The sequence below is a fragment of the Phocoena sinus genome, chromosome 7 (genome assembly GCF_008692025.1).
Source record: "Phocoena sinus isolate mPhoSin1 chromosome 7, mPhoSin1.pri, whole genome shotgun sequence".
NCBI lineage: Eukaryota > Metazoa > Chordata > Mammalia > Artiodactyla > Phocoenidae > Phocoena > Phocoena sinus.
This window is the reverse complement of record NC_045769.1, coordinates 11,908,808-11,918,621: the sequence shown is the minus strand read 5'-3', so window position 1 is coordinate 11,918,621 and position 9,814 is coordinate 11,908,808. Positions and strand designations below refer to the sequence as shown.

At 41.1% G+C, this 9,814-nt stretch overlaps 1 protein-coding gene across 1 annotated transcript in view; it reads right to left on the bottom strand.

Annotated features, from left to right (window-relative positions):
- Positions 1-3,708: 3,708 nt before the first annotated feature.
- Positions 3,709-9,814, bottom strand: part of IRS1 (insulin receptor substrate 1) — a 63,575-nt gene continuing 57,469 nt past the window's right edge. The window contains exon 2 of the mRNA XM_032637653.1: positions 3,709-8,507. The gene's annotated coding sequence lies outside the window, so the exon portion shown is untranslated. The remainder of the gene's footprint in view (positions 8,508-9,814) is intronic.

The following is a 9,814-nucleotide window of genomic DNA, read 5'->3' as shown; positions in this document are numbered from 1 at the left end:
GATCAGATAGGAAGTGTATTACTTTGGGGGCCATTTGGTTTTTGTCACAAGTACTCAGCACTGCTGTTGCAGTGCCATAGGCAATACATAAATGAATGAGCAGAGCTATGTTCCAATAAAACTTTATTTACAAAAACAGGCAGCCGGACTGGATTTGGCTCACAGGCCATAGCTGGCTGACCCCCGACTGATTGGTCACGGAGTGTTGAGATGTATGGTAATACCAGCATGTGGGGATTCACTAAGATTCTCACCCAACCTCTCCCCACCCTTTTTTTCTTTGGCCGCACCATGCGGCATGTGGGATCTTAGTTCCCCCACCAGGGATCGAAACTGTGCCCCCTGCATTGGGAGTGCTGGTTCCTAACCACTGGACTGCCAGGGAAGTCCAAGACCCCCTTTTTTTAAAACAATATTTTGTTTTCTTTCTCATTATGAAAATGAGACATGATCATTGTAAAAACGTACAGAAAAATAGAAAAGATAAAAATGATGCAAGAGGGAGGAGATATGGAGATGTCTGTATACGTACAGCTGATTCACTTTGTTATACAGCAGAAACTAACACACCATTGTAAAGCAGTTATACTCCAATAAAGACGTTTTAAAAAAATCATCCATCAAACACACCACTTTTTAATATTTTGAGATATCTTGTTTTGTTTGGGATTTTGTTTGGTAGAATCAGGATAATGCTGTATTTACAGTAAGTGCAAATTTACCGAATTCTCGCATTTTTATGCTAATTCCTATGTAAGTTTAGACTAATTTTACTAATTTCTACTTTATAGATTATTTTTTCAGGAGCCATGAGAAACTCTAGTGATGTCACTTCTCTCACATTTACAGTTAGAGGTTGTGGTGCTTGAGATTTGGAGCAGCTTACACAGAGAAGGGAGTGGAAAGGATACTGCCCAGTGACTGCCAATAACACATTCCAGTAAGGTCAGGGTGTAGAACAGCCCCGGAGAGGAGTGTGTGTGTGTGTGTGTGTGTGTGTGTGTGTGTGTGTGTGTGCTCGCGCACGCGGGCGCGTGCGTGTGTTGGGGAAACAACTTGTTACTAATATAGTTTCCTGAGGCCCCTGTTAAAATCTCTATGTTATAATAAGCCTGTCAGGAAATTCTGTAGAGGTAGTGTACAGTCCAAGGTTTGAGAAGCACTGTGGGTTCACGGGGTTCAGGACATGCCACCCCCAAATACAGCCCTTTGGCACACTGAATATTTTAAGCTGAAGGAGTCTGAGAAGACAGCAGCAACAGGAAGGTCACTCTGACCTTCTCTCGCTGTCCGCCCCTGAGACCGGTCATAAAACCCTCATGTGAGAAGTGCCCTCCCTACACTCAGGAAAGGAGCATCCTTATCTCCAAAGACAAAGAGACGCCGAGAAGAATGCAAACAGACAGGCCTTGCTAATTTTCCCCCAGTTCACTATGCTAACCTCACACTCCTTAACCTATCATATTCCTCCACGAGGGTCCGCACTCCATCAAACCCAGCACAAAAATACTCGGCTGTTTCTTCAGGTCCTTAGGAAGGCTCCATGTCATGTAAAAATGCGTATGTATAAATTTACATGCTTTTCTCTTGTTAATTTGTCTTTGTCAGTTTAATTTTCAGACCCAGCCAGGGACCTTAAGAGAGTCAAGGAAAACCTTTCCCTCCCCTGCAGGGTATATGAGAGAGGGGATTCCTATATTGAGGAAGCTTTGACCAGTCTGTCACTTCAGGTCAGGACTCTCTCTAGCTCAGATGACCCCACTTTTTTCCTATTGCCCATCTTGGTCATTTATCTAATCATCAGTTTCCACACCAGGGAAGGTAAGGAGTTCTGACTTAATGAGTTTACAGGAGGCAATATGTAGAAGCTGATGCCTAAAAATACAGGTGCTTGGATATTTTTGTGGCTTTCACATCTCACCTACTGTCCTGCTATGTTCCTAAAATAAAGTTCTCTCTATTGTGTTGCTGAAGAGGGGTGAACTTCTTGAGGGAACAAATGGGGAATCACAAAAAGACTTTGGACAGGAATGAACTAAGCTAGACACAAAGATAAAGAACGGAAATAAGTGTAATAAGGGTCTGTTACTGTGTAGGGTAAAAATGATAAGTTGGAGAGAGGTTTCCTCTCTGGCTCATGTGAGATCATATTTGCTCAGCAAGTTAGTCATACAGGGAAGCTGTAGTGATAGTGTTTTTAATGTAGAGAATTTAATTTTTTAAAGAATTTGGAAACCAGAGACTTGCAGTGGCACTGATGGGAATACAAGCTTAGCCATCAAGCAGTCCACGGGTGGGAGGCTGCTGCATCCCACAGTATCCCTTGACCATAGTCATGCCCCTTCTCTCTTCTGCTTGCCTGTCTGGGGAATACAGAAATGATAGATGATAGTATCTACCTCTGGGTTGCTGAAAGGATAAAATGAGATAACCGCTGTACATGCTGGTGACTCATCTAGAATAAATGCAGAATAAATGCTGCTCTTGTTTCTAATAGAACCAGTGAGGTAATTACAAATTCTCCTTGCCTGTTCGTTCTTGCAGGCATTTTATTGACATTTTACTTGCCATAGTTTGTTTCTGTACATGTGTAAAGACAATAAGACAATTATGCTATAAATTGCACCATTAATTCACTCCAACTAGACTTCCCTCAAATTTATACTAATTAGTGATGTTTACTTGTAATTTCAATGGAAGTTAGAGTGATGTTTGCTTTGCAATACCACTGGCAGGGAAAAACATCAGTTTTTGTTTTTTTAAAGAATAAATGGAGAAAGCTCATATAAAGTGAAGATGAAATAATGACTTCCAGCATTTATTCAATCATGTTGCATGCTACTTCTTAGCAATAAAAATTTCATTTACTATGCGTGCCAGGTAGAAGGAAGACTGGCCTGGTGCACCAAATAAGGATAAGGAAAGACAGAAAACTCAGTCTTGTCACTCTCGTGGAGCGCCATGCTCGTTAAAAGTAAATAAATTTAAAAAATTAATCTCGAATCTGTTTCCAAAATGTTCAATAATTTGAGTCTACCCTAACAAACATAGGACACGTCAATCATCTATTTAAACTGTTTAAGCAGGAAAGCTCAATTTGGGAGGCATGGGGGAGTTGGCTGTTTGTTTATTGGCAACATGGTTTATTATTTTCAAAAATCATTGGTGTTCTATCCATTCTAGCGGTGAAACGATCCAAAAGGCTCCCCTTGCACAGAAATCCGGATTTTCCAAACGTGCCAACCACAAGAGTCACCTGTTTAGACATACTTTCCCAGACAGCTCGAGGAAATCAGCATGTCGGGTAAGTGGCTCTAGTCATCAGACAAGTTTGGGCAACACTTCCCTGCAGCGGTTCTCAGCCCTGACCTGTACCGGAGTCTCCTGGGGAAGAGAAAAAGCAGCCGCAGGAACAACAGATGCCCAGCCCCCTTCCCAGACAAAGTAAATCAGCCTCTCTGGAGTTGGCCTGGCCACTGATGAAAATTTTTCAAAAGCTACCCTGATGACGCTAACCATCTCAGACCCCGTCCAGAGGTCCCCTCCAAGGCAACCTGCATCACAACAAGAGCTTCGTCGAAGGTTGACAAGGCTCTTCTAGTGCCTCTCAACAGAACACATACCTTTCCACCCCAGGGAGGAGAGATGTTTGCTCCCCTCTCTCTCTTCCCGTCACACCACCACCAACAAAAGCAACTCACAATCTTGTCAGAGGTCTTTTTCTTTATATTCTTGGCCATTGGAAGCCAAGTGAAGAGGGACAGGGTGAGGTAAACCTATCCATTCCAAAATCATTCATTAAAGTATGTTAAATAGTGTCACACTGCTCTTACCCAATCAAATGCCCCGGAAAACTTGAACTGGCAGTTTCTGTTTCATGTCCCATAATCAAAACCATGAAGGATCACTAGCATTCGCGTCCGTGAATTCATTTAGACAGTTTTCTTTAATTAACGATGAAGACACTACAGTTCTAAGTACCAGACAGAATTGGGGCGGGGGGGGGGGGACTGAAAATAAGCATAACACTATAAAGAAAACTTGGAAAAAGTGAATCTAAATAAAAATATATACCTGGCCTGGTATCCATTACATATATACATAATACATATGTTATACACATATATACAATAAATGTTTTGGTAGCAATACAGACCATGCATTGGTCCTTTTGAACACAGATGAAGTAGCACCGTGAGCAGCACCACCCTCTTAAGATGATAAACCAAACCGCACATAGATTAAACGAAAAATATATACGTATTTAATTTGGCCTGCCCTGTAGCCAAGACACGTAAGGAAAGAACCTTGGAAGAAAAATGGTTCCGGGAACTACATTCTTAAGCCAATAGCAAAGTTCTAAAAAGAAAAAAAAAAAAAAAAAGCACTAAAGATGTCTAGACAGATACAGACAAGTTTTCCTGTGTACTGAATTTGTCCTATCACGTGGCATATTGGTTAACACTGGGGAAATTAACAACAAAAACAAAGGGAGAGATTTAAATGCCAGGTGAATAGCCAAAGTCTATAATACCAGATCTCTTGGTGTATACATCACAGATGCCATCATCAATGAACTAGGAAAGGAAGACAACTCTCCAGCTATGCCCTATGTTTTTCTAATCGTATCAGCTAATTCTAAGCTCTTGATTACTGATAAATTTCATTAAGAGTAGGGTTAAACACCTCCAACATCATTCCACCACTTCCCAGCACCTAATTTGATGCTCTGGTTACAAGTAGGGAAGGAATCCAGTATGCCATCTGACCCACACCTTCTCTATCCATCCTTAGGAGACTGATTTACAGAGCTATAGAAGGACCCCCATGATCTTCTCTGACTTGGCTTTGGAAATGACCAACGGCACCAAGTGTTTAACCCCTTGATGGTCTACTGACCACAAGGCTCTATTTGCCCTCCATGACTAAGCTCACAGAGTGGAGGTCGTTCTCTTACATCTGGCAAGGTCATATTTCCTCACATCCCTAGAAGTGTATGCTTCTTCCTTTCCAGTTTCTCAGCAGCCTATATAAATGCAGCATTCATACTGCAACTAACATACATGAGGTCCTAGGAACACTTACTCCCCTGTCAAGTCCTTGCAAAGGAGCAAGTTTCTATCTGGTCTCTATCCATTCTCCTTCCCAGGCCTTCCAGGGGGTCCTGTCTCTCCCCAGCCAAGGTCTTAATTCCTGCAGTGTTTCTGGTTTCCATGCCTCCTTGTGTGACGGACTGACCTACCGAGCCCTGACAAAGCAGTCGGAACGCTGCACATTAATCTCATTTTTCGCGGTTCTGTTATCAGTGGATGATGAGCTCCCCTTCCCCATTTTGAAACCATCTGCGGTGAGTAAAAATGAAAGTTTTCAACTACACGGCGTATTGCATTCAGGATGCAAGACTGAACAAAACAGGGCCTCAGTATTGTCAAATACTGTTTCTTATAGTTTAGAAAAGCTGTTTAATACTTCGAATGTCTCAGATTTAAAAGACAGCTAGGAGGCAAGCGTCAGCGAAAGAAAAGTTAAAAATCTCTACTTCTGGCTAGATGATTTTTAGAAAATCCATTTTTGCAGTCAACGTAGATTAGTCAAGAGAGTCCCTGACCTTTGAAAGTTAGCAAGAAACAGCCACAAATGTAACATCAGTACTGAATTGTCATTATTGACTCAGGTGGTTGATCATTAATGGATTCTCTTCACTTTTAGCTGGTTCTAGGACTTTTATTTTCTTTTGCTCAGAATAAAGATATCATCAAAGTCATGGAACATATTTGTTCTTTCCACAAAGGAGAATTTTAAAACTCTGCCTAAGTCTCTAAGGAAGAACACTGTAAAAGGTTGGTCTCATGAAGAAAAGCCACTAACTTACAGGTTAACCAGAGGCCACTAGAAGTCCCATTCACGTAAGCCTTTGGCTGGCCTACAAATACTTTGAAATGGATAAAAGCCAAGTCTCCTGAATAGGAACTGAACACAAGGACTTAGCAGCTAAAGGTCAACCCCTCATGTAGACAGAGCAAGAGTTTTTGCCTCAAATACCAGCAACTTCCAGTTTTTTAAATGGGCGAAGTTTGATACCACCAGAAAACCCAGCTCAGGGACCACTAGAAGCAGCTTAAATAAGAATGCCTACCTTGATACTGTTTGACTCAACAAAACGTCAGTGAAACAGAAACCAAGAGATGGCTTTTTCCAGTCTGGTTCATTTCTTGTTCTCACCCAGAATATGTTGATAACCCCACATGCAGAGGTATCTTGGTGATACATATTCAAAGTTTAGGTTCCTTGAGAAATAATAACTACCTTTACAGGAAAATGGGTGGGGCTGACTTTGTTCATTGATTTCTCTTTAATTACTTATGTCTTCAACGGAAGAGAGTGGACAGCTTGTCTCCTTCCTACACAAGCAAGAGTATGAGTCAACATACTTGAAAAAATGAAAGTTAGACTAAGAAAGTCTTTTTTATAAAGAGTAAAAAAAAACAACAAAAAACTTTCATATCAAATTTTTTAAATCGGCAGTGTTCTCTCCTAATAGGAAGTGATGTCACTCAGTGAGTTCCTTGGAAACAATGGATTCTTATGACTACAGACCTATTTATCTTAGAAACTGATGAGCATGCAAACGATTGGAATCTGCAACGATGAACATCGTACAAGAGTCTGTGAGGTCCATGCCATCCGTCTGAGTTAACGGTAACACAGGCCTCAGCAGGGTGAGGGGTTCCACTGATCTCCACTCCCTTTTGAGTAGAGCAGGGGGTACCTGACCCATTGATGAGCAGCCACTGCAATGGCCCCCAACCCTGGCCCCTTCCTGGCAGCCCCTCTCCCGCCCAGGGAGATCAACCCTTCAGTGAAAGAAAATGTTGGCTCCTCTCAATAGCAGGGCCGGGACCTCCTGATGGAGAGTTTACATGGACTCCGGGGGAGTCTGACACTAGCCTTAATTCACTGAACCTTTAGGAAGTTTCCTGGTCGAAGATTCAAAACTCTGTAGGCAATTTCTTGAAGTACGTCCATTGCCATTTCTTTTTCACAAGGAAAAATTCCAAGATGTGTGTACTTTCCAAACAAGAAAAGGATTAACATTTTCACTGCTGGCTAGATGTTTCCATAGCAGGTCATTATGCTTTGATGTGCTCTCTGTGCCCTGGGTTTTATTAACTAATCATGCATAGGCCAGTAGCCACCGGGGCAAATGGACCAAATTACATTCAGTTAAATAATGTAACACTGGACATTCTCAGAAAACATGAGATAAGAGTCTTAAGGAAAGTGACATGTAGCCCTGGTCATGATAAAAAAACATGTTCTGGAATTTTAATTTCTGGTTAGAAATGAAAGAAAAGTATTCACTTGTCTTACATCTTTCTAGAGACAGTGCAGGAAATGAAAGATCCTAACGTGTGCAACAGAAAAAAAAAATGGTGGCAATGGAACAGGAAGCTTACAGGAGTGGGGGAGGGGAGAAGAAAAGATCAACAGTCTCTAGTTTATTATGAATAGAAAGAAATTTCCAGAATTTACAAACACCCACATTGTTCATTCCAAAGAGAGCTTTTGATTCCAAGGGATCACCCATGTCGCCTCCTCTTTACAGTATATACAATGGAAGACACTGAATGCCTTTTCTTGTAATTTTGCTTCCATTCAATTGCCAATTTTAAGCTGACACTTGAAAATACCCAGTAGAATATACCCTTCTTCAGTTTAATTAACATGGCCTATTGCCTTACAGGAAAAAAAAATTACGAAATTAAGATCAGCTCTTGAAAGGATCTCAGCTCAACATCAGGGCTATATTACAAGAGATAGTATCAGCAAATAGAACTATACAATTGAGAACCATCTATGGCACTATGATTCTTATTATATTACTTTTCTGAATTACAATCTTAAAACAAGGATCGTACCCTACTCTACTCTTGTTAGCCTTGTTTTAAGCATTTGCTCCACTCTTTACAACAGAACATTGTATACCTCAGTTCCACATCCCAAAAAAAGATGTGCTGTAAGAAAAGTTACATTTTAATTAAAAAAATTACACTTATAAATCAAAAACCTATGTTAAATATTTAATACTCTCTCCACCCAAAGCAAACAGTTCCGTATGAAATAATTTACAATGATGCTCTGTCGTACACGGTTTCAGCAGCAGATGAAATGTGTCTTGTAAATGCAATGAGCGTAAACCCATTCTCTTGTGGCACGGTGGGGGGCACATCAGCTCATGTGGCCAGCTAAGTCCTTAAGGTCGAAGATGAAGTTTATGCAGACTCATTGTTCTGGTGTCACAGTGCTTTTTTCTTGGCACGATATAGAACGTGCAGTTCAGTCAACAAACTCCTGAGGATTGTGTAAAGTAAACAAACTGAAATGGGTGCATCGTACCATCTACTGAGGAGGAAGATGTGAGGTCCTGGTTGTGAATCATGAAATATTTAGAGTCTGGGTACCCATGAGTTAAAGGAGGATTTGCTGAGGTCATTTAGGTCTTCATTCTGAAAAGGAAAACGAAAGAATTCGTCACCACGGGCATCTCAAAACGCACGTTTGATAGCTTTTTAGGGTTCTTCTTTTAAAAGGGGCAGCACCTTTTAAAAGGGGCAGCTTCAGATAAACTGAAGCTACAGGCACAAGCAGTACTGAGTACTTCAGTACAATCAACAAACTGTACTTAACTTTCTTTCAAAATGCAAGCGTCTAAAGCAATCACAAACTCAAGATAGTCAATATTAAGTCAGTAAACCAATCGATGTGATTTGGAGGTTTCAGAAGTTTAGCAATACAAAACACTTTGATGTTCTTATGATCAAAACAAAAATGTCCACTGCAGCTTTTGTGTAAAACAACTACAAAATATGGTAAGCAGGTCACAGTCAGGCTAGGCTTAATCTTCTTTTGGTTAAAAGTCAACTACAGACTTTAGAATTTGAAGTTGCAGGGCTTAACATTACAAAATCTGAAATCGGTTTTTGACCTGACATTGGTTGACAGGAGAATTTTAGATGCAAAAGGAGATCCAAGCAAAAGAGACCTAGTTAATCATTAACTAAAGCAAGGGGTCCCGATTTAGGTCTAACAGAAATAAGTTATTCTGGCAGAAATACAAAATTTCTTCTATGCGATTTAAAAAGTCAAACCTCAAGGGGTGCTACCCATTCCCCTCCAGAGAGGAGACACCTTTTCAACCTCATAAAGCCTCTTTTGCTCTCAAGTCTTAACATTAGATAATCCTTCTGAGGTCCCCATTTTTCATGCATCCAAAAGGTATCTATAAACATCAATATTTATAGAATGTCCTGAGCAGTAGATGGCACAGAATAGCTAATCAACATACCTGTTGAATGAGTAAATGGTTGCATTAAGTACTGTGGAGGATACAAAGGTGAATTCTGCTATAGGCTCTGCTTTCTAGAAATTCTAGCAAGGAAGGTAAGCTTCACTTACAGACAGACGGAATGCAAAGTAGAAACGGGGTGAATACCATGATAGAGGCACATAAGCAAAAAGCTCTGGAGGTATGGAGGTGGGAAGGACACTTCTAGCTAGGAGAGTAATGGAAGCACCTCGTTGACACACTTGGCTTGGTTTGGCAGAAATGGAATAGTTTGGGGATGTGGAAACAGGGGTGGTGTTTCAGTGTTGCATCTCCAGAGCCCAGCACAAGGGCTGGTACATAGCAGGAACTCACTAAATATGAGCAGAACGAATGAAAGGGACAAGGCACACTTTCCACTGGGGGCGCAGGACAAAACGAGGCCCAGTGGGACGACAGCCCAGCCCTGGACAGGCCAAGTGAGGAATG